Source organism: Schistocerca americana, chromosome 2 (assembly GCF_021461395.2).
Source record: "Schistocerca americana isolate TAMUIC-IGC-003095 chromosome 2, iqSchAmer2.1, whole genome shotgun sequence".
NCBI lineage: Eukaryota > Metazoa > Arthropoda > Insecta > Orthoptera > Acrididae > Schistocerca > Schistocerca americana.
Genome location: NC_060120.1, coordinates 1,037,932,211 through 1,037,954,706, shown reverse-complemented (window position 1 = coordinate 1,037,954,706; position 22,496 = coordinate 1,037,932,211). Strand labels below are relative to the sequence as shown.

Below are 22,496 nucleotides of genomic sequence, written 5' to 3'. Positions count from 1 at the left end.
ACAGAGGTGGCGTTACCAATAAAAAAACCTAAACAGCCTACTTACATAGCCCCCATGCTCCCCACAAAAAATTTTTCAAATTGGATTGGGCAGTGGCCAATAATGATTTGATAAAATTTTTCATAATTACAATAACAAAGAAATCAAATGCACACACTTGTTGATACAATGTTGGTCAAAAGCTAAAATTGTCTCACAGTCCATAAAGACAGTCCTAATCGTACATAACAGGAGAATAGCAGTGTTTTTCTCAAAGTCTGAGCAGTAAAAGAAAATGCACACGGAAGTAGTGGATTTCCATGCAGTCTTGAAGAAGTAGTGTTGTCCTTCCAATGGAAAGACAGTGCTGACTCTCGACATGCAGACAGGTAATGGGCCATAACAGAGCAAACCCACAGCAGAGTCAGTCGAAATTTTGAAGAGTATTGGTAGGTAGGTCATCACAGAGCAGACCCACTGTAGTCCTGGTAGAGATTACGGTATTGGTGGGCCACCAGAGGTGCAGACCCACTGCAGTCCTTGTAGAAATAATGGTATTAATGGATCATCAAAGATGTAGACCCACTGTAGTCCTTGTAGAGATAGCCAGCAGCCATCTGTTGTGACTGTGCAGGTGCACAATCACCACTGAAGAGTCTTGCGGATAATATAGCAAGTCCATAAACCACCACTTGTGCACTCACAAAGTTTTTGAAATTGTCCTTAGAACCAGCAATGCTGTTATCCAGTCCCTTGCTGAATTATTAACACACGTGCAAACACTAACAGTCCCTACTTCTCACATATTGTCCATATACTATGACCAACAGAAACGTGTGCAGTGAAATGTAACTAACAAGTTAATAATATCATGAACTGGTGACAATTACAATTTAATAACATAAGAATACAATTATAAAGGTACAAATACATCATTAAAGAACATAATAGTACAGATAACATTTGTAGTAATATGGGCTTTACAAAAGAATCGAAATAACATATACATCAGTGTTACAGGAATTATAAGTACCTACATAAAGATCAGAATAGCTTTGGAAACAACAACTTCACACATGAGCATTAAAACAAAACAGAATAAATAATGTCTAAACATCTTTACAAAGTAAATAACATAGTATTAGAAAAATTCTACAACATAGCTCTCATCAGCTAAACACATAAAGACAGGAAAAACACAAATATACAAGAGTACACAAACATATAGAGGGATGACACAAAAGGAAAGGACAGGGTTTGTTTTACTGCAGTCCAACCCAAAACTTCATATATCTTTCCTCTTATTTCATCCTTTGTTTCCACCAAAAAAATTCTATCTAAGCATGCTTTCTGTATTTATATGTTCACACATTTCTCACCTCAACATTTATTTCCAAGAAAATCCTACCTAAACCTGTTTTCTGTACTTTTTTTTGTATAACTCCTCAATGCATTTCTTCCAATTCATCGAAACTCATTCTCTTAGAGGCTACCTACTCTTAAGCTAACTTAAATCTACTGAGCTCAGATGCTAAACTAAGGGACGAGGCAATGCAGCATCACATAACAAATTATCACAAACAGCAATGACAAAAAAATGCCAATTTGCAAAGCAAGCAGCAGCAAATCTAAATTAACAGATAAAATGCAAAATTACAACTAATATGAGCCAATGTGCAGCAACATGAAAAATAAATGAGTAGTAAAATTGGCTTAGCAGAGTAACACAAAGTCAAATTCAGTAACACTACGCCTGGCAAACAGCAGTAACTTATACCTAAACATGACATAGCTCAAGCAGAAAAAAATATTACAGTAAAAACAACAATGCAGATAAGGGAAATGTATATTCACATCTTAATATCTATGTAATTAAAGTGGTGCACCACAACAACTTATTGTAAAAGAAATATTACCATGTACTTGAAAAGAAAATTATGTGTTACTTTTACTAGTTCCTTCTTATTGTTCTTTCCTTTCCAAGTGCTCCTTTTTTAAAGAATGTGGATCATAAAATAATTATTTAATAGATCTGTTGACAGAAAGTGTTCACATTAGCAAATGCATTTTATTTTATAAAAGCAATGCTGCAACACAGCTGGAAACCAGATATCAAGTGAAATAAGCAACTACGAAAAGCAAAGCATAAAAATATCATTCAATAGTCATGTGGCATTTCGTAAGTCAGTAGCTCTCGACTCTCATAGAACGACACTTGTCATAATCAGGTGTGCAGATGTACGAATAATTCCCATCAATTCATAAGCATTGCAGTAATTAGCACAAAGTACAAGTAATCATATGTTTTCAGGTAATGAGCGTGTAATATTTGCGATGCTTTCTACAAAGGAATGTCAATAGCAAGGTTAATGGAAGTAATGAGGGTGTCGCATTTGCAATATTTTCTCTAAAGGAATGCCAATGGCAAGGATAAAGGCCTGCCTTTTTTCTTTTTTTTTTCTACCTGTGCTTCCGGAAAGGCACACCCTAATGGCTTGTTCTCCAGGTGTTTGACACAGCTGCGTGCCCACGACGCATTACGTGCAGGTGGTCACTTAACTTTCTTACGGAAATATTTACGACACCAGTTTCCGCTACAGTGACAGTCTCACATAAAAATATTTCACAGGTCAAGAATTAGCGTTGCAAATCTGTAGAAAGAAAATCCTATGAATATAACGTTGTCCAAAAAATTTTCGCCGGCATTGTGATACATTCACGCATTTACACACATTTCATAACTCTTAAAGTACGATTCTTGGTTTCCAACATCCTTTTTCACAAGTCAAGAGTCCCTACCCACTATTCATTACTCCTTACCTTATTACACATATACGTATCCATCGACACTCGTCAATATTTCGTCATTATAAATATGAAGCATAATCAAATAACTCAAATAGCCTCAGCCTATTAATCGTAAACATACCTCAGCAGCATAATACACATCGTCGTCGTAAAAATAACATCATAACACCTCAGTCAAATCTCAAAATCGTCGTAGCTTCCTCCAATAATTAAAAAAATTCTCTGCTCATGTCAAAAGTGTCATCTGCCTCAAACGTACTTTAAAAATCATGAATCCATACCAAATACATCATTCAAAGCTCTCATAGTATCACAATGGTTCCGAAAAAATATGAGCATTTCACAAAGTACAGACAAAATACAATTTCATAAGTGTGAAGTTATCCAACTGTGTAATTGCGTAAACATCTGTCACTGATGTAATAAAAAAAGTTTATCTTTCAGTTACATGATCAGATAGCTGTGTAATTTGTGTGTTAGAGAAATATGGTACCGATGTGTAAAGTTGTATAAGCAAATACCATATTAGCTAGGGTTCCTTTTGGTTGCCACACACGTGGTACACAAAGTAAGCGTGTACCCCCCTGAGGATTAATGTAATTATACCCTCAGGTGTTACAGATTACAGCAATGGAATGAAATGTATCACGGAAAACTTTCTTTGTAATTCAAAAATCTTTAAAAATAAATGTTTTAAGTACAACATTAATCACTGAAATGCGTGTCCTGCAGCGCTAAATCTGCATCTTGTTGTAAGATAATCTCTGTGGAAGTGTCGTAGTTATCGTCCTCCAAAAGCTAAGTTCTGCAGAAGCCAATGTGCTTACCTCATGATAAACAAAAGTGAAATGCTTTGCGTATAGATATCTTAGTTATTACGCTTATTGTTGTGATGAAGAAATTACTGTGCTGTAACGTATTGTTGTGCTACGGAAAAGGCTGTCTCATTGTAGCTATACCACAAAAGTTACCACTAAAACCTGTTTTACTTTCCAGAATAAAACAGAAAACTGTGCAGATATAAAACAGAAACACTGCAAAAGCAACATTGTAAATTGTCACTCATTAGTAGCGTCGAGATAAAACCGTGTAGCTGTGACATAAACTAACCACTATGTCATCTGGTGTCTCACAGAAAGTACTTTAAATCCAGAATGTATTTTCAAGTAAACTAAAATGTTGCATTAGGATCTCATTGGCAGTACCAGTATGTGTCCTAAGTATGTAAGCCTTATAGTCGTTACGTAATCGTGCAACAAACAAGCAAGAATGTACACACACAATAACACTGTGACGTCTGTTCACTATAACAATGCATTCGTCATTTCTGTTTAAAAATGTTCCCTAGGTTCTTGACTGGATATTTAACTTCAAACATTGTTGCATGTTAACATATTCTAAGTCTGACAAGCATACTAGTAATGTAAAGTGAAAAGTTATATGGCAAAGACAAAGTTAAAAAGCAGATTATCTTTCAATAAACGGTTTTACATTTGAAATGTGGTACAATCTTTTACTCTTCATAGTACTCAGAGTTTCAACATCAACCCAGTTATCGTGCGGTATACGTCGGTAAAGAATACTGGAATATTTCTCAAGGCTAGCGTCTTATGTTATTTTTCTCGGAGCCAGCGGGCGCACGCGGCTGCCTGCTGTGCGAGTCATTGTCTGTTCCTTTGTTGGCGCGCGTCGTTATTGGGATTTGGAGACCTAACTTCTACGAATTTACCGTGACGAGAGGGCCCTGCTCTGTTTGAATCCCGCCAGTTCTGATGCAACTCAGGTCTGTCGTTACGATCATATCGTCTGTCGTCATGTCGGTAGATTCCATAGTTTCTTTCTTGTCGGTCACATGGTGGAGAATTTCTCCCTGAATCGTAACTGCGCGCTGGTCCGTTGCGTCTAAAGTTATTCTGTCTCCCTTGATAGTATTTATTTTGGTTCCCATATTGTCTGTTTCTCTTATTGTCTCTGTGATAGTCACTACCGCGGAGAGGTGATCTTTCCCTGTAATTATTACTACTCTGCCAACGGTTGTCGTACGGGTGGTGTCTGTTTTGGTCACGATATGTGTTGTGAGAATAGCTTTGTCGTGTCCAGTTATTATTTCTTTCATCGCGGAATTGCGACGGATGTGATCTGTAATTGTTGTGCTCCTGCGTTCCGCGATTGTCAGTGTCAATTTCCAGTTCTTGTAACAGTCCCTGAAATGCTTCAATGTCGTCTTTGCAACGTCCTGCCAAAATAATATGTCGGAAATGTTCAGGTAATTTGATTAAGCAAATGCGGATGAGTTCTGAGGGGCTGTATGGGTTTGTCAGGTACTGATTCTTGTGCAACATGTCTTCAAAATATTTCACAAGACTGGAGAATTCAGATTGTTCGAAATGTTTCATCATTATGATGCCATGTTTTACGCGGTCTTGTGTGGCTTGAGACCAATATGCTGAGAGGAAGGCATGGTAAAACTCTCCTTCACTGTGGCAATCGTGAATGACCGATCGCATTCTTACAGCTGGTTCATTCTCCAAGTAGCCACACATAAATTCTAATCTGTGCTCTAATGACCAGTTGGGAGGAAAACAATGAGAGAATTGATGGAGCCATGCTTGTGGATAAATGTCGTTGCCAGAATTCTTAAATGTTTTGAATTTACGTGTAGTAATGAACAGCTTATAGTCAAAATCATCATGTCGGCGAGTCGCATATCGGTCATTGTTAGGTCGTGTCGGCCGTTCCATCTCAAAATTCGGTGCACATTGCCAATTTCTTTCATAACTTCCGAAATGCCCTGTGTTATTATTTTGTGGCTGTTCCGTATTTCTGTGTCCCTCTTCCCGTATTGGGGCGCGAGTATCCTCTGAAATACGTAATTCTTGTATTACCTGTGTCAGCTGATCTTGTACTTCTCGGATTTCTCTTTTGTACTGTGTATTGATTTGATTTTGATTCTGTTTGAATTTTCTAATTTGTTCATACTCTTCTGTGTCAGTGACGGCTACAGGTCTTGTGTCATTCAGATCATCATCTACCTTTGTAGATAAGTTAGTGACCTTATCCGAAAGTTCGGCTACTTTCTCCGATAGTGAACACATTTCCTCAGAGTGTTTTTCTGAACCAAGTTTCAAAGTGTCCATTTGTGTTGAAATCGTATCTACTGTGTCCTTTAAGTTTTCTTGAGTTTTTGCAAGTTGCGTAACTGAATCGGTAGATGCAACTGAGTCAATTTTAGCTTGCAAGGTGTTGTGATTTTCATGAACAATGGTTTGCAGTTCTTTTATGGCTGCTTCGTGATTCTGTAATACATTTTCATGCCGCGAAAAAATGGGTTGAAAATGCTCACAAATTTGTGTTTTTATGTCATTACAGACTTTTTGACATTTCGATTCAATGTTATGTAACTCACTAGTTAAATCTTCACGTGTTTGTTCAAGTGTGGTGTCTAACTTTTGAAGATTTTGTCCCATTGCGTCTAACTGTTGCTGTGTTTGTCTCTGGTGTTGTTCCATTGTGTCTAACTTTTGAAGATTTTGTTCCACTGTGTCTAACTTTTGCTGTGTTTGTCTCTGATTTTGTTCCATTGTGTCTAACTTTTCAAGCTTTTGTCCCATTTGTTGCATTAATTGTAATAACAATGCACTGGTGTCTGAAACATGTTCCTCAGTGCTTTTCGGCAGTGAATTTGCACCGGCAACATTCACATTTTGACAAGCGGAAAATGTGTCTTGACTCATTTGAGAAAACGGTGAGAACCCAAAACCTGAGTCTGTAGTATTTGCAATATTGTGTTCTGTCATTCCCGATTCCTGAGGCGAGCTGTTGCCGACCAATCGATCGATAACGCTTCCCTGTTCACTACCTGTTTCACTGTCTACACCATTGTTTGCCGCCCGCTCCTTTTCCCTATGCGCAATTACCAAATTACTACTTTGAACATTAGTTAATTCATTACCCAGTGGTGCTGGCAAGCTACGCTCGTCGTCACTATCATTTCTCAATTTACTTTGGAGCCTAGTGTTACGTTTTTCACACGCCATAATTGTCACAATATTTCACACGATAACACAGAAAAGCACAATTTGAAGTGCAAAAATAGGAGAACACATTAACATAGCACTGAAAATAATATCTAGTTAATTGCAAGCGTAGCTGCGAAATACTTGGTGCAAATCTATATGCATGCCACAACTGTTTTACTGTACAACAATGAAAGGCTACAACTACAAAGGGGATTCTCTCTACAATTACGCGCTAGCAATAAACAAAAGCTACACTAAATACACAAACTACAACAAAAAATCAGAAGATTCCAGTGAGGTATCCTAGGCTAAGGGTCGACATATGAAACGTCCCCTTTGAACAATAATACACGACTGTCCTTAAACTGACACACAATATTTTGTTAGCGCAACGCAATCTGACTTTCAAAATTCCCTACAAAAGAATGGCCCTGACTAACATTAAACTATACCTTTCACAAATCACTTACCTCACAAAAATCTTCGCTGCTCAAGCTACTGCAATACAGCGAGCGCCACTACTGCCAGCTAAATAAAAGATTCAAACTATGGAAGGCACTAACTACTGATAGGGATAGTTAGCAAATGAAAGATGTTAATAGAGAACAAACAATGTATTTACCTTGATATCATCATATATAAATATAGCAGTTCATGACAAATTTCAAAACTCCGCCATCTCTCTCGCCACATCCACCACTGCTGGCGGCTCACCTCCAACTGCGCAACGCTACGCGCTGTTCACAGCCAGCTGCCCAACACTACAATGGCGAGTATTACAACAATGCAAAGCAGCCACAGACTGCACACAGCATAGCCAGTGATTTTCATACAGAGGTGGCGTTACCAATAAAAAAACCTAAACAGCCTACTTACACATTTAAAAGGAAATTAAAAGAATTTCTTAATGGCAACTCCTTCTACTCATTAGATGAATTTTTGGATATAGTAAGTGGGTAATTTCCCAACCCCCACAAAAAAAATAATGAGTGTCATGTAATATTTTGTCTATTGTAATATCTTGTGTGGACACCTTTTATTAACTTGACACGTTCCACACCATTACGAAGTGTCGTATTCGTGATCTATTGAACAAGTACTAATCTAATCTAATCTAAGACTGGATCTGGTTTACACCTCGTCTAATTGTAGAGAAATAACGATTGTGCTGAGTAAAGCAGAAACTGTAACAGCTATTTTCCAGGCGCCATATTAAACTGTGCTAGCAAATCCGCTTCAGTCGTTAACATCTAAACGCGACACCGAAATCAATTTCCGAAATTCGGTTTTCGTCTTCCGGAAGATGTGTCGCATGTAAATTAGTGTATCTGAGTGTCACCCCCGTGCTGTAAACATCACACTGCGACAGTACCAGTGCAAATGGCGTCGTTTGACGAGCAAGGCATGCCGGGAGTGGCTGTGCGTGGGTGTTTCAGTGTTGGCGCGACATTCGATTAGCTATTCGGACCGCGCATTCAGAATAACCCTCGCAGCCTGTGCGGAACGACTCGCAGAACATGCCAGATCGTTGTCCGAAGCCTTGTAACTTTTTAGTGCTTCTGCACTGCAGCGTCGCAGCGAGCGGAGTGGATGTGGTGGCTGCAGCCGCCGGTTGCGAGACTCGCTCGCGGCTTCCCCGCCTCGCGCGCTCGGCGTCCCCGCGGTTGCCCAGGCGACGCCGTTGACGGCTGGCCCGCCGGCGCTCCGCGGCCCGTCTTGCACAACGGCGGCGGCTTCGGCTTCGTGTGGTGTGTGCGGTGTGCGGTGTGCGGGCTCCGCTGTGCTTGTGCTTGCGCTTCCGCGGGGACGAGTCGCCGTGACGTCACGCCGCAGCGTTCCACAATCCCAACTGCGCTACCGGTCCTGCGACGCCAGTCGTGCACGAGGACATCAGCCGGTGGGCAGTGAAAGCGCTCCAGTGGACGTCGCGAGGAGCAGCAGTCCTGCCGGAAAGCGACGGTAGGTCCCACAGTGACGCGCATTCCTCGTGCTTGGGGGGACCGCATTGCGAAGCATTGTGTTGTTAAGTGAGGCTGTCGACAGTTTAGCGGTGGCGTTTTCGTCAGCGGCATTTGGTACATGCCGCTGCCGAAGAGGAGAGGGAGGGGGGAATAACATTCGATCGATATCAAGGTCATTAGGAGCCTCCCACTATACGGGACGCAATATTAGTCATGCCCTTAATGAAGAATCTGTGTAGTAATTTCTGATGACAGTCGGTGTTTACATTTATAGAGAAAAGTGGTCACAAGGCAATCATAATGGATGCTGCCAGATGGATACCAGTTACAATACCGCCCACGTTGTCGCAGTAAATAAACTAACTCGCAATGTAACTATCACGCATGTAGATACATTTAAGTTTTCCTAGCTAATTTTCACAGAACCAGTACAGAGCAACACGCTACGGAAATAAATATGTAACTTCTGTGTGCTTCATCTGAAGATGAGGTGAAAAGGGCCGAAAGATTGTTTCAGGGAACAAACAAATAATTCCAAAAAGGACTGGTCGTATTTTTGTGTATCTATATTCAATACAGAGAAATGAGCTCTAAAATATCCATAATGTATAAGCTTAATTTATTTCGTGATCGCCGACCGCTGTGGCCGAGCGGTTCTAGGCTCTTCAGTCCGGAACCTCGCTGCTGCTACGGTCGCATGTTCGAATCCTGTCCCGGGCATGGATGTGTGTGATGTTCTTAGATTAGTTAGGTTTAAGAAGTTCTAAGTTCTAGGGGACTCATGACCTCAGATGTTAAGTCCCATAGTGCTCAGAGCCATTTCGTGATCGTTTGATATGGTTTCAAAAAATCTGAAAGACTGTTTTGAACCTCTAACCACCTGAAGTAGTGTCCACTGTCTTCGCGATTTCTATGTAACTAACCTTAGTAGCCAAGCGTGGCAAAGCTTGACCTCTTTCTTCCAAAATTTCTTATTGCAATTCTGTTTATGAGAAGTTTACATTATGCATATTTTCCCCGATATAATAAAGAATGTTTGTTACAGCTGCTTAAAGTATCCTACTGTTTAATTAATCTTGCCGCTTCTGTCAATGCAGCATTGTAAACGATTATACTTTCGTTATTTTACTTGTCACTGTTATTACGATAATAACAGAGAAAACTTTCATACGAAATGCAACAGTTGTTGATGTGGCAACTAATGCACGGAGTGTCACCGCTAGTTGCACGTACTTGAATGCACTCTAACGCAGGAAGAAACGTGTCACGCAAAAATATTTTAGTGAACACTAACAAAAACATCATCAACTGTTTATGTAGCTTTTTGCTGGAATTCCAACTGTATTTAGACAAAGCCCTATCAAAAATTTCTGTGGTTTAATTTGCCATTAAGGCCAGTTGTAAGGTTAACAGTACCTATTTACTTCTTCTTTTAGGTGACTGATTCAGTAAAAGTAGCGGCAGCGCGGACAGACCTGCGAAGGTCGTATGTAAACAGTCAAGCATCACATAACGGGAGTTCGCGCTACAAATTACCACTGCGTGTAGAATATGCTTCCTCTGTTCTTAGGAATTCCATCAGTTCTACAAAAGTCTGTTTTCATCTCCAATGTAGATAGTAAAAGAATTATCTTTCCGCGGAGCAGTAGATAAATACGTCTTACAGCGATCTATTACAGCCCACTGTCTTGCAAATATCTGCATCATTTCCTTCATCAGTTAGGAATAATGGGTATAATAACTGATTCTGTAGGTATATATGTTCCTTGTTTCTCCTTTTAACCGAGTATTTCGGTAACAGACTTTTCTATGGACCATAGAACTCAGACCTCACGGGTACAACATTTTTCTCGAAGCGTTGATTAACAAATTAGATAAATATCGATTAGAAGTGCTCCACATTCCTTCTCAATTTCATCTACGTACGTAGTTCAAATGGCTCTGAGCACTATGGGACTTAACTTCTGTCATCAGTACCCTAGAATTTTGAACTACTTAAACCTAACTAACCTAAGGACATCACACATATCCATGGCCGAGGCAGGATTCGAACCTGAGACCGTAGCGGTCGCGCGGTTCCAGACTGTAGCACCTAGAACCGCTCGGCCACCCTGGCCGGCTACGTACGTAGTACCACATTACATTTACAAATGTCGCCTTAACTAGATGTTAAGCTGACTTTGGAAAATTACGTCATCGAATGAGCCAGAACGCGATTTACTTTCTAGTTGTAATGTTGATCGGTTTGTGGACTTCGTTGTAGCTGTTCCGCGCGGAAGAAAAGTATAATATTCGCCATTTACTAAACGAGTTACAACATTTACACAGGATCATGCTATCAGTCTGATAGACTCCATTTACTTCTGGATGGTCTTGGCAAAGAAATTCTCCACCATGGCGAATAGCAACCTATACGCCCGTAGTGTGTGAATCTGAAATGTACTGAATAGTAACAGCATGAAAGTCTTCATTAGGTGGGCTGATTAAATAATGTATGTAGCCTGTGTGAATGGTAATGTGGGTAAACTTGTACTAATTACTCGTTATAACATAGTTGTAATGTAACGCAAATGTTTAGAGAATTTGTTATTCGGTATCCCTGTTGGCGAAATTATACATTGATTCCCGAATCAAGAAGCAGTAATACCGATTTATGCTTTGTAATGTCACTGAGATACCTTCACATCACCAGATCATTTGCGACGTCACCAGCTGCTATTTGTAGCAAGAATACTTAGAAGAATGTAGATACAAGAATCAAGACAGCTGATGCGCCGTTGTTGGATAGTCCAAGGAATGAAACACTGGTTTGACAGTAGACGAGGGCCGACGTTTTCTCGTGATACGACAGCTGACGCTGTTCCCTTCACTTGAAGGTCAAGCTGAGCTGTCACGGTCCCTTCATCTAGTCACGCCTGTACTTGATAATGCTCGATGTCGAACCCAACTACTGTTCTCCGCTAAGTTTACGACTAAAGCACCCTTTTACTGAGCGAAGATCATACTAGAAATCTACTCAGCCATGAGAATGCTTCTCTACGATCTCACTATATACCCCGTCACAAAAGTGCTTGTCTAAAACCAGAGTCACGAATAGTCCTGACAGATTACAGAGCTTGTGCCGAACCAGGACTCTTTTCAGATCTTTGGCTTGGGCGAACAACTCTGTTACCGAGCGGATGTACCTGTTGCCAGTCTGTTAGTATCGACAGGGTGAAAATGACGACTTTCTCTTTTGGCGCTGGGCGGTACATGAAAGAATATTTTCGAAACAAGGACGCCAGTTGCGAGGAACTCGGTTTACATTGTTGCCTAAGAGTGTTTCTGGGCTTGAAAATGAGTAGATAGTTTGGAATAACGTACTTCACTTTCTTCCTTCTGGTTATTGTAAACTAAACAGTGAGGCCTCACTATAGTTCAGATTAAAAACTAGTCAACATTTGACAGCTAGGGTGCTGGAGTGCTCCCGCCAACAGTACACGAATGGGAGCTGTGTTGGCATTTTCAGCTCCCACTGTGTAGCCACTTCCGGTTAAAAAATTTCGACTATTGAAGAAGAAATGTAATTCCAGTTCTAATTAAAGTTAAGAAGTGATATTTAACATGTTTAGAAATGCCGTAGGGGCTTGTACTGTATCTGAATTTAAGAATTTTACTTGAGTTTTTGTAGAAGGTTGAGATTTCAAACGTCATACTTCTTGATAGTGAAATATTGGCAAAATTTAAAAAAAAAAAAAAAAAAAAAACGCCGTATTTAGGAGCATATGCCCATCAAACATAACGGAATGCACAGCTTTGGAAAGACTCCTTGCCGACCGAGAAGGGTATTCTGGAAGTCAATAAAAAATCAATGAGTTCTATAGTTTTCAAGATATGTTGTAATAAGTTTGAAGCATTTTACCGGACGAGAATATTTCTCTGTTCAAAAAAAGAGAAAAGAGCGAGGAGACAAACTGGTTTATCGTCAGCGAAATGTGGATGCCCAGTAAAAGTTTACGTTTACATGTATGCCTCGGGTATTCTTTTAAGATCTTGCTTCATATGCATGAGCATATAATAGCTGTAAGGTGCCGCTGGATTCGCCACGTACAGTACAATCCATCCCGCCTCCTTCGCGTCACGACGTCGTTAGCCCCCATATACTTAACGTGTTCTGTCGGCAGGAACAACGAGCCCGACGCGAACTTGTAAAGACCACAGTCGTAATTTTTTTGCACGTGATTTCTTATTGGAAATAAGCTGACTTACTATTATTTAAAATTGTGAAGAAAACCTGTAGAGGCGTAGGATGCTTTATAATATCACTTTCAAAGATATCAATTTACGAGTTTTGCATTAAGAACTACAGTTGCGATAACAATTTAGCGAACATTTGCAGTAAGTCCCAACATATAAAAAACTATCGGAAAAGGAACTGACACGCAGAAGACATGAAAGGTCAAGAAATATCTCGAGTCACTACTCTGCAAATAGATGTTTGTTAACTAATGACATTATCACCCTTCTGGAGAGCGTGTTGATAACAGCATAGATCTACGAAATTACTTCTTCGGAAATTACTTCTACAGAAATTACTTCTTAAGTAAATACGTAAAATGGAGGCGATGGAGAACATCAGGTTCAGCTCCAGTTGCCAGGTGCACCTGTTCCTGGCTTTTCTTTTTTCCTCCTCCTCATCCTCATCCTGCTTCCTCCCTCCCATTCACTCTCCCTCTCTATTACGATTCCTTTCTTAGTAAAGCAAGGTACATGTGAAGAACGTTTAACAACTATCACAGTCACTCTATTAAGAAAAATGTCAGCTTCTGACTTTATGATTGCGGTGAAGGCGAAACAAAGACTACGATTTGTTGGCAGAACACTTAGAAGATGCGACAACCCACTAAAGAGAGAGCCTATATTACACTTGCCCGTCCTCTGCTGGAATATTGCTGCGCGGTGTGGGATCCTTACCAGGTAGAATTGTCGGAGGACATCGAAAAAGTGCAAAGAAGGGCAGCTCGTTTCGTGTTATAGCGGAATAGGTGTGAGAGTGTCACTGATATGATACGCGAGTGGGGGTGACAGTCACTGAAACAAAGCCGGTCTTGTTTACGGCGAGATCTATTTACGAAATTTCAATCACCAACTTTCTCTTCTGATTGCGAAAATATTTTGTTGACACCCACCTACGTAGAGAGAGAGAGAGAGAGTGGAATGGTAGAGAAGTAGTATGAAAATGGTTCGATGAACCCTTTGCGAGGCACTTAAGTGTGAATTGCAGAGTAACCATGTAGATGTAGATGTATGATTGTGCGTGCGTAATTTTGTGTGTGTGTGTGTGTGTGTGTGTGTGTGTGTGTGTGTGTGTGTTTTGTTTATAGTTGTTTCTGAAGTTGACATTTAAGATGTCATCGGGAAAAATACTCCCACAAGCTACGTCACTGCCCGTCATCTATTTGCGGAGCGCCTCAGCAGTGGTACAGCGAGTGCCTGGAACGGCGAAAGCGCATTCCGAGCTCGTAGACCTCTCCACTGGCGAAGGTCGCGGCTCGTTTTGGGATTCAGAACGGCGTGCAGACCGCTGGGAACACACACGCGTGCTGCCGTCCCGAGCAGGCGTCGGAATTCTCGCACTGTCGCTTCGGCATACGCGAAAAGCCGTTTAGCAATTTGTTGATGGTACGACAGCTATATCGGAATGATCCGTAATTAGTCATAACTTCTTTAATAGCTGATGACGGCTGTTAAACTGCGCATTTAGTTGAGGTGGCTTATCCCCTATACGAAGTTGTCACTCAACATAATATTACCGATTAAAGGAATGCATTTTTAGCAAAATTCATGTTTCGTGTCTGTACTGTCCTGCTCACTAATCTTTGCAATTCTAATCTCAGTAAATGAATTTACAGAACTAGATCGATCCTTTAAAGAAACCTCGGCAAATCTAGGAAATCTGAGGCGTTTTAGGACATTCGATAAATGTAAGTGCTTGTCATGACAGATTATCGAAAAACCACATTCTAATTCGAAGCCAGCCGATATCTCACAGCCGGCCGAAGTGGCCGTGCGGTTAAAGGCGCTGCAGTCTGGAACCGCAAGACCGCTACGGTCGCAGGTTCGAATCCTGCCTCGGGCATGGATGTTCGTGATGTCCTTAGGTTAGTTAGGTTTAACTAGTTCTAAGTTCTAGGGGACTAATAACCTCAGCAGTTGAGTCCCATAGTGCTCAGAGCCATTTTTGATATCTCACAATCTGTAATTCGAATTACAATGTCTGAAAAACAAAAAGCATCCTTTAGGGAAGGAGGAAACGAAATGGTACTTCATAGGTTGAGGAGGTGCCGGATGTTGTTTTAATGATTACAAAATCGAATGAAATTTACAAACAACTTGGCTGTATGATATCACTTATCAGTACGACGTTGCACCCCCTCTGGCCGGTCTGCGTCCACTAATTCGGCTAGGAAGGTTGTCACAAAACAAGTGTATCCTCTCCTGAGGCAAGCTAGCGCACAGCTGTTGTATCTGATCCCTGATACCGTGAATACTGGCACTGGAACGGAGTCGCAAACCGAAGTGGCCCCACACTTGTTCTATCGGGAACAGACCTGGGGATGGCCGAGCGGTTGTAGGCGCTTCAGTCTGGAACCGCGAGACCGCTACGGTCGCAGGTTCGAATCCTGCCTTGAGCATGGATGTCTGTGATGTACTCAGGTTAGTTAGGTTTAAGTAGTTCTAGGGGACTGATGACCTCAGATGTTAAGTCCCATAGTGTTTAGAGCCATTTGAACCATTTGAAGACCTGGGAATCTTAGTGGCCACGGGCCCTGACGTTGCCTCTACACCGGCCATGTTCTCTCCGCCTTTTCCCTACATTTTGACTGGTCCGTTGTGCTGTTTTGTTTTCCCTTATTGTATTCTGATTATGGTATCGTGTGGTGTGGGTGTCGGGACGGTTCGGCGTCGGTCGTCGTGCCCCGCTGCACGTAGCGTTTCTGGGGCATCCCTGCTCTCCCCATTTCCACCCACATTCCGCCTGTTCTTTCCTCTTCCTCCTGCCACGACGTTCTTTTCCCTGGACTGTCCTGTTCCTGTTGCTCCTCCCTTGATTTCTGCCATCCTAGATCATGATACTGTTGACCTCACTGTTTCGTCCCCTCCTCCAAAGCAACCGATCTTACTGGCCAGCGGAGTATGTCAGTATCACGCAAACATATCATAAGGACACATACCGTGTGTGGATCAGCACTGTGCTGTCGATAAATGGCACCACAGTCTGTCGCATCAAAGAATGCAGGATGCCTGTGGCGTACCATTGTGCCGTCAGAGTTTTCTCAATCGCTGCCGTGACCTGAATCCATACCCGCCGGCTTCCCACACCGTGACGCCGGGAGTAACACTGCTGTGTCTCTCCAAAACATTGGAAGAATGAGACCTCTCCCAGGTCAAATGGTTCAAATGGCTCTGAGCACTATGGGACTTAACTTCTGAGGTCACCAGTCCCCTAGAACTTAGAACTACTTAAACCTAACTAACCTAAGGACATCACACACATCCATGCCCGAGGCAGGATTCGAACCTGCGACCGTAGCGGTCACGCGGTTCCAAACTGAAGCGCTTAGAACCGCACGGCCACACCGGCCGGCCCGTACGCGACATACTCCTGCCATTCACCGTGATCATTCAACAACTAAAGTTGTTAACGCCTCTTATATACTCTACCAGATCTGGTAACAACATCAAAAACGAACAACACGAGTTCACTCTACTGCCCGTCTACTTGTTGCAGAGAATTGCAGCTCTATTCATTTACATGTCCACACACTAAGCTACACTGACAGCCGACCGTATGAATTGAAAGCAACACAGATGTTAGGCTTTCGCAAAGAAGAAGTAGGTTTATGGTGCTACGGAGTCTAGATTGAAATAAACAAGGATATAATGAACACTTTCGGTATTCATCACCCACGCTTCGACAACCACGGAGACAAAAGACAGGATTGCTGAAAACATTTTACATATCACTCTAACTCATCCCCACCCCCACCTCTATGCGTTGTAGAGGTACCTTGCTCTCACACTATTAGCAAATAGTGAGTTACGTGTATACCAAATTTGCTCAAAATTCTTCCAGGGGGCCTTGAATTATGTTTTTATGTAATCCCTTTCGCATCCACCCTCAGCCATTGAGGTGATATGAGCGTCTTACGGCCAGAGCGCAACTGGTACCTGTGCCAAGTTTGGTAGAAATTACAAGCGTTGCATACATATGCTGAACGTCACTATTTTTCTATTCCTGATCTCCCACACACCCGCTCCCCACTAATAGTGAAAGGTCATCAGGGCTGTTACCACTCAACCCGGTGACCCCGAAAATTAGCTGTCTTTATGGAATATTCTTTTACATGTCACAGTATCTCCCGCCGACCCCTACCGGGAGGAGTATATTAATCCCACAGAATTTTTATGCAAATAATGGGTCATATATATATATACGTAATTTTGTCAAAACTGCTCCTTGAAGCTCCTAAGTTACAGTGACGAGCCAAAACATTATGACCACCTGCTCAATAGCTCGTTTGTCTGTCTTTGGAACGAAATACATCACTGATTCTGCGCACCATGGATCCGACAGTTTATTGTTAGGTCTGTCGAAGTACGTGGCATTAGATGTCTACGGACAGGTCATGTAATTCGCATAAATAACGGGCCACTGATTTGCTACGCGGTGATGGCGCCCGATAGGGATCCATATGGGTTCCACGGGATTTACATCAGACGAATTTGGTCGCGAGACATCAACGTGACTTTACTGTAGTATTCCTCAAACCACCGTAGCAGTGTTTCGTCTCCGAGACACCGACTGTTACACTGCTGAAAGATGACATCGCCGTCGGAGAAGACATCAAGCATGAACTAATGCAGGTGGTTCGCAGCTGTCAGCGTGTCTTCGATTACTACCACAGGTCCCATGCAAATGGAGCAGAATGCCTCCCATAGCATGATACTGCTCCCACCAGCCTGCGGGCGTGACGCGCTGCACGTTTCCTGCCGCCGTTCACCTCGATGACGGCGTTTGTGAGACGACCAATGACCTACTGTAGCAAAAATGTGATTCACCCCAAGAGCCGACACGTTTCTATTGATGGACGTTCGAATCCAGATGGACCACGACCACTGCAGGCATAACTGACGATGTCGTCGGGTCAATATGTCAACACGTTAGGGGTGGTCTGCGGTCTGATGAACGGTGTGCTCGGAAACACTTGTGCATTCACCAGCACTGTGCTCTTTCGGAAGATATGCCACAGATCGCCTTCTATCCTAGTTTACAGAGCAGACAAGTCTCCGAATCCCATGTGGTGTGGAGTCTCGTGGAAGTTCAACCATTTAACGCCTATTGGTAGTTCAACTGTCCTTCTACCTCTTTCTATACATGCTCACGACAATAGCACGTGCATTCGACCAGATTCGCTGTTTTTGATGTATTCTCTCACAAGCTGTGCGTAATAATAATCTGCCCATTGTTAATGTCGCTTATCTCAGTGGGTTTCCTCATTTGCAGCCCATACCTTAGTTAGGGTGATCCCCAACGCTGTCTGCTGCGTTTACATACATTTAATAGCGCATCACGTGCCCGCACAGTCACCAAGCGGCATCCAACCTCGCGGTGGACAGTGGTCATAATGTTTTATCTTGTCAGTGTGTGTTTCTATGTCATCCCCTTTTCACCCGTGCACCCTATCGCAGATACCAATAGGTAATTTTTATCATCACGTGTATCTTTCACGATAGTAACTCACACCGATCCAGTGGTTTACGAGGAGATGTTAAACATACATACCTATATACATGCGTACAATGGTTCTTATAAATGTATAGACAGACGTGCGTAAAGACTTTCATGATTCAACAATCAGCTAACTCCACCCCTTTAGGCATTAACAAGATACCCTTCATTTCGCATATCGACTTCATATCTGGCATAGATGTGCCCGTACCTAATGTTATTCGGCACGCCATTACGTATTCTTTTTCCCCATACTGTGTGGATTATACCATGCTGAAGCTGTAACAATTCTTATTGTGAGTAGCTTGACAGTGGCGAAAGGATGAGAAAGTAGGTAACCTGACGATGGCCTAAGAAAACTGAGGCGGTTCGTGACCAAACGAATGTATTTTTACAAAACGTAGAAAACTGTTTTATGTTTAATATTATTCTCGAATTCTTCCAAGATATTCAGCCAATATTAATATGAGAAACTATTTCGAAACAAACAATAGTCTACACAGAAAAATGCAGAAATTTGCAGCAACTGTGGACCTATAGAGAAATAAGGTAATGTTAATCATATGTAGTAACTCTAGATGAACAATGGAATGGCGTTATGTACATCGCCGTGCTGGAATGAAATTCAGCGTGCGATGTAAATAAAGGTCTGCTTCCGCGAAACAAAAGTGAAAGTGTACGCTGTGAGAGAAAAGGAAGACAGAGAGAGTGAGTTTTCGGTAATGTGACGTACTAGGATAGAAACGTGGTTATACGAGCGACTTAATGCTATAACAAATGACTTACACATGAGAAAGCATTGCATTCATCTTTTATCGTAATACCGCAAATGGCGCTGGGAACCTCGCTTTACAGCAGCGAGACACGAATTTCGAACTGTGATTCTCGCCGCTATCAGTAATGGAGTGTTAAATCGAGCAGGAATGCTGCACAAGTTTTGAATTTCTACGCACAGCACGCCGTGGTCATTTGGCAAAGAGTTTTATGGGTCTCTGGACTTTGCTAACGCTCCAGAAGCCACTTTTCGGGAGGGGGGGGGGGGGGGGCAAATAACTTTTTTTCATCTACTTACCAGCTTTTGAGACGTTCATATACAACCATCTCAACAGTGGAATGTCGTTTATGACGATACGAACGTAAGAACAACGCAATACCAAGTCCTCGAGTGGAGACAATTTCGACCCTGCCGGTAGTCGAACCTGGGCCCCTTCGCTCAACAATCCGCCGCGCTAACAGCTCAGCTACAGAGGTGGATAAGGTAGATCACTTTGAGGCCAGTATTATTACTTCCTTTTTTAACTTTTCTGTACTCACTTAGGCGAATGACATTATTTCATTCCGTTTGTGGATGACTCACTAGATTTTTCAAGCAGAAAGCAAGTACTTGTACAAATGCATTTCAAAAAAGAACGCGTAAAAACGAAAAATGAACATCTGAGGTCTCAGGGATGTTGTAATCGGTTCTATTTTTCATCCGAAATGATTTCGATAATAGCGGCAAACGTTTAGTGATATGCGCTCCATACGGACTGGTTACCTGTTCATATACCTAACGAAGTGTACATCTTTCATATTTGGTACCATCCAGCTTTCCTCGGTCGTAAAAATATGTCCTCAGAAGTATATTTCATACATAAGTTAGTTCGGTATGTTTTATGCTCGTGAGAAGCACTGAAACATAGAGTATCCTTTTAAAAAGTTGAAATATACAGAAACAATTAAGTAGTGACGTCAATATTATTCCGAAATCAATCAATTCGTACAAATTGTCTCTGTTATTCCGCTATAATTCCAAATCCTGTAGTTCCTATCTGTTCCTGAAACTACCTTTCTAGTGCCATTCAGTAATTTTCCCTTCTGTAACTTCGTATTTCACCACGGCATACGTTCATTTTATGTGGTGTATTACCTTGCTTCTACAGTTACCATCAATTTTAAAGAGTTTTATGCTGCTCGAGACACGTTTCTGCCACTGCTCTTAATGTGGCCGTCTATTGTAACTTCTGAAAATTTGTGCAGATCATTCTCGTGAGTTGTCGTCTTAAAGAATTAGACCTCGCAAGCACAGTTTCAGAACCTACTCAAGCCTTCAGTATCACTGGTTTACGTTGTCCCCTTTTCCGTTTTTCCCTATAACCTTTATATCTTTGATTTCACTGTTTCCGATGTGAATTACTTCGTGCATCTGAAGCTTGCCTTCAGGAGGAAAATGCATCTCTTCTGCGTTTATTCTTACCTCGTTAGCTTCTACCACATTTCACACTTCACTTCCATAAGCAACAGACAAATTTGCTATGTACAGGGTGTCCGAGTTATCTTGACACCGACATAACTTTTTATCAAGAGGCCTAGTATACAATGTGTAAGCAAATATCCTTTAGCTAGCTACCAGGAGGGCATTAACTAGCATGACTCCCTTCCTTGTAAGCTTGTCCGTAAGCTTCTCCGCGGCGGCTCACTAGGTCAGTTCAAGGGTGGAAAATGTGAAGCGTTCGAAAAAGAAATGATTGTCGGAAGGACTGACTCAGCATAAAGGAAAGTCAAAACAATCTTCTGTGACATTAAAAAGCAAGGGGGGTAACATTAAGAGTGCAACGGGAATTCCACTGTTAAATACAGAGGAGAGAGTGGATAGGTGGAAAGAATACACTGAAAGCTTTAGAAAAGATAAAGACACGAGAGAGGCAATTCTGACGTTGCGGTTGATAATGGAGGCAAGACTAGAGAAATATCAAGACACATTCATAGGATTTGTCGACTTGGAAAAAGTGTTCGATAATGTAAAGTGGTGCAAGATGTTCGAAATTCTGAGAAAAATAAGGGTAAGCTATAGGGAGAGACGGTTAATATACAATATGTACAAGAGCCAAGAGAGAATAATGAGAGTGGGCGACCAAGAATGAAGTGGTCAGATTAAAAATGGTGTAATACGCGATGTAGTCTTTCGCCAGTACTGTTCAATCTGTACATCGAAGAAGCAATGTTGTAAATAAAAGGAAGGTTCAAGAGTGGAATAAAAATTCGAGGTGAAAAGATATCAGAGACGCGATTCGCTGATGACATTACTATCCTGAGTGAAAGTGAAGAAGAATTAGATGATCTGCTAACTGGAATGTACAATCTAATGAGTACAGAATGTGGAGTGAGAGTAAATCGAAAAAAGACGAAGGTAATGAGAAGTAGCAAAAATGAGAACAGCGATTGACGGTCGCGAAGTAGATGAAGTTAAGGAATTCTGCTACCTAGGCAGTAAAATAACCAATGACGGACGGACCAAGCAGGACATGAAAGCAGACTAGCAGTGGCAAAAAGGGCATTCCTGGCTAAGAGAAGCCTACTGGCATCAAACATAGGACTTAATTTAAGGAGGAAATTTCTGAGAATGAATGTCTAGAGTACAGCATTGTATGGTAGTGAAACATGGACTGTGGGAAAACCGGAACAGAAGAGTGTTGAAGCATTTGAGATGTGGTGCTATAGACGAATGTTGAAAGTTAGGTGGACTGATAAGGTAAGGAATGTGGAGTTTCAACTCAGAGTCGGAGTCGAAAGGAATATGTGGACAACACTGATAAGAAGAAGGGACAGGATGATAGGACATCTGTTAAGACATGGGGGAATGACTTCCATGTTACTAGAGGGAGCTGTAGAGGGCAAAAACTGTAGGTGAAGACAGAGATTGGAATACATCCAGCAAATAACTGAGGACGTAGGTTGCAAGTGCTGCTCTGAGATGAAGAGGTTGGCACAGGAGAGGAATTCGTGGCGGGACGCATCAAACCAGTCAGAAGACTGATGAAAAAAAAAACTGCACAAATGTTACTAGCAGAACTGAGAAGGCGTTGGTCTGCTCCACGGATTTCGGGAATGAAACCAATATAGAAGATAGAATATTTGCTCTCAAGAGAGAAGCGGTATATCAGGTAATGTTACACTTTATTATTAAGGTAATATGGT

At 41.7% G+C, this 22,496-nt stretch overlaps 1 protein-coding gene across 1 annotated transcript in view; it reads left to right on the top strand.

Moving 5' to 3' along the window:
• Positions 1–8,571: 8,571 nt before the first annotated feature.
• Positions 8,572–22,496, top strand: part of LOC124594655 (putative uncharacterized protein DDB_G0277255) — an 83,131-nt gene continuing 69,206 nt past the window's right edge. Inside the window, exon 1 of the mRNA XM_047133025.1 lies at positions 8,572–8,765. The gene's annotated coding sequence lies outside the window, so the exon portion shown is untranslated. The remainder of the gene's footprint in view (positions 8,766–22,496) is intronic.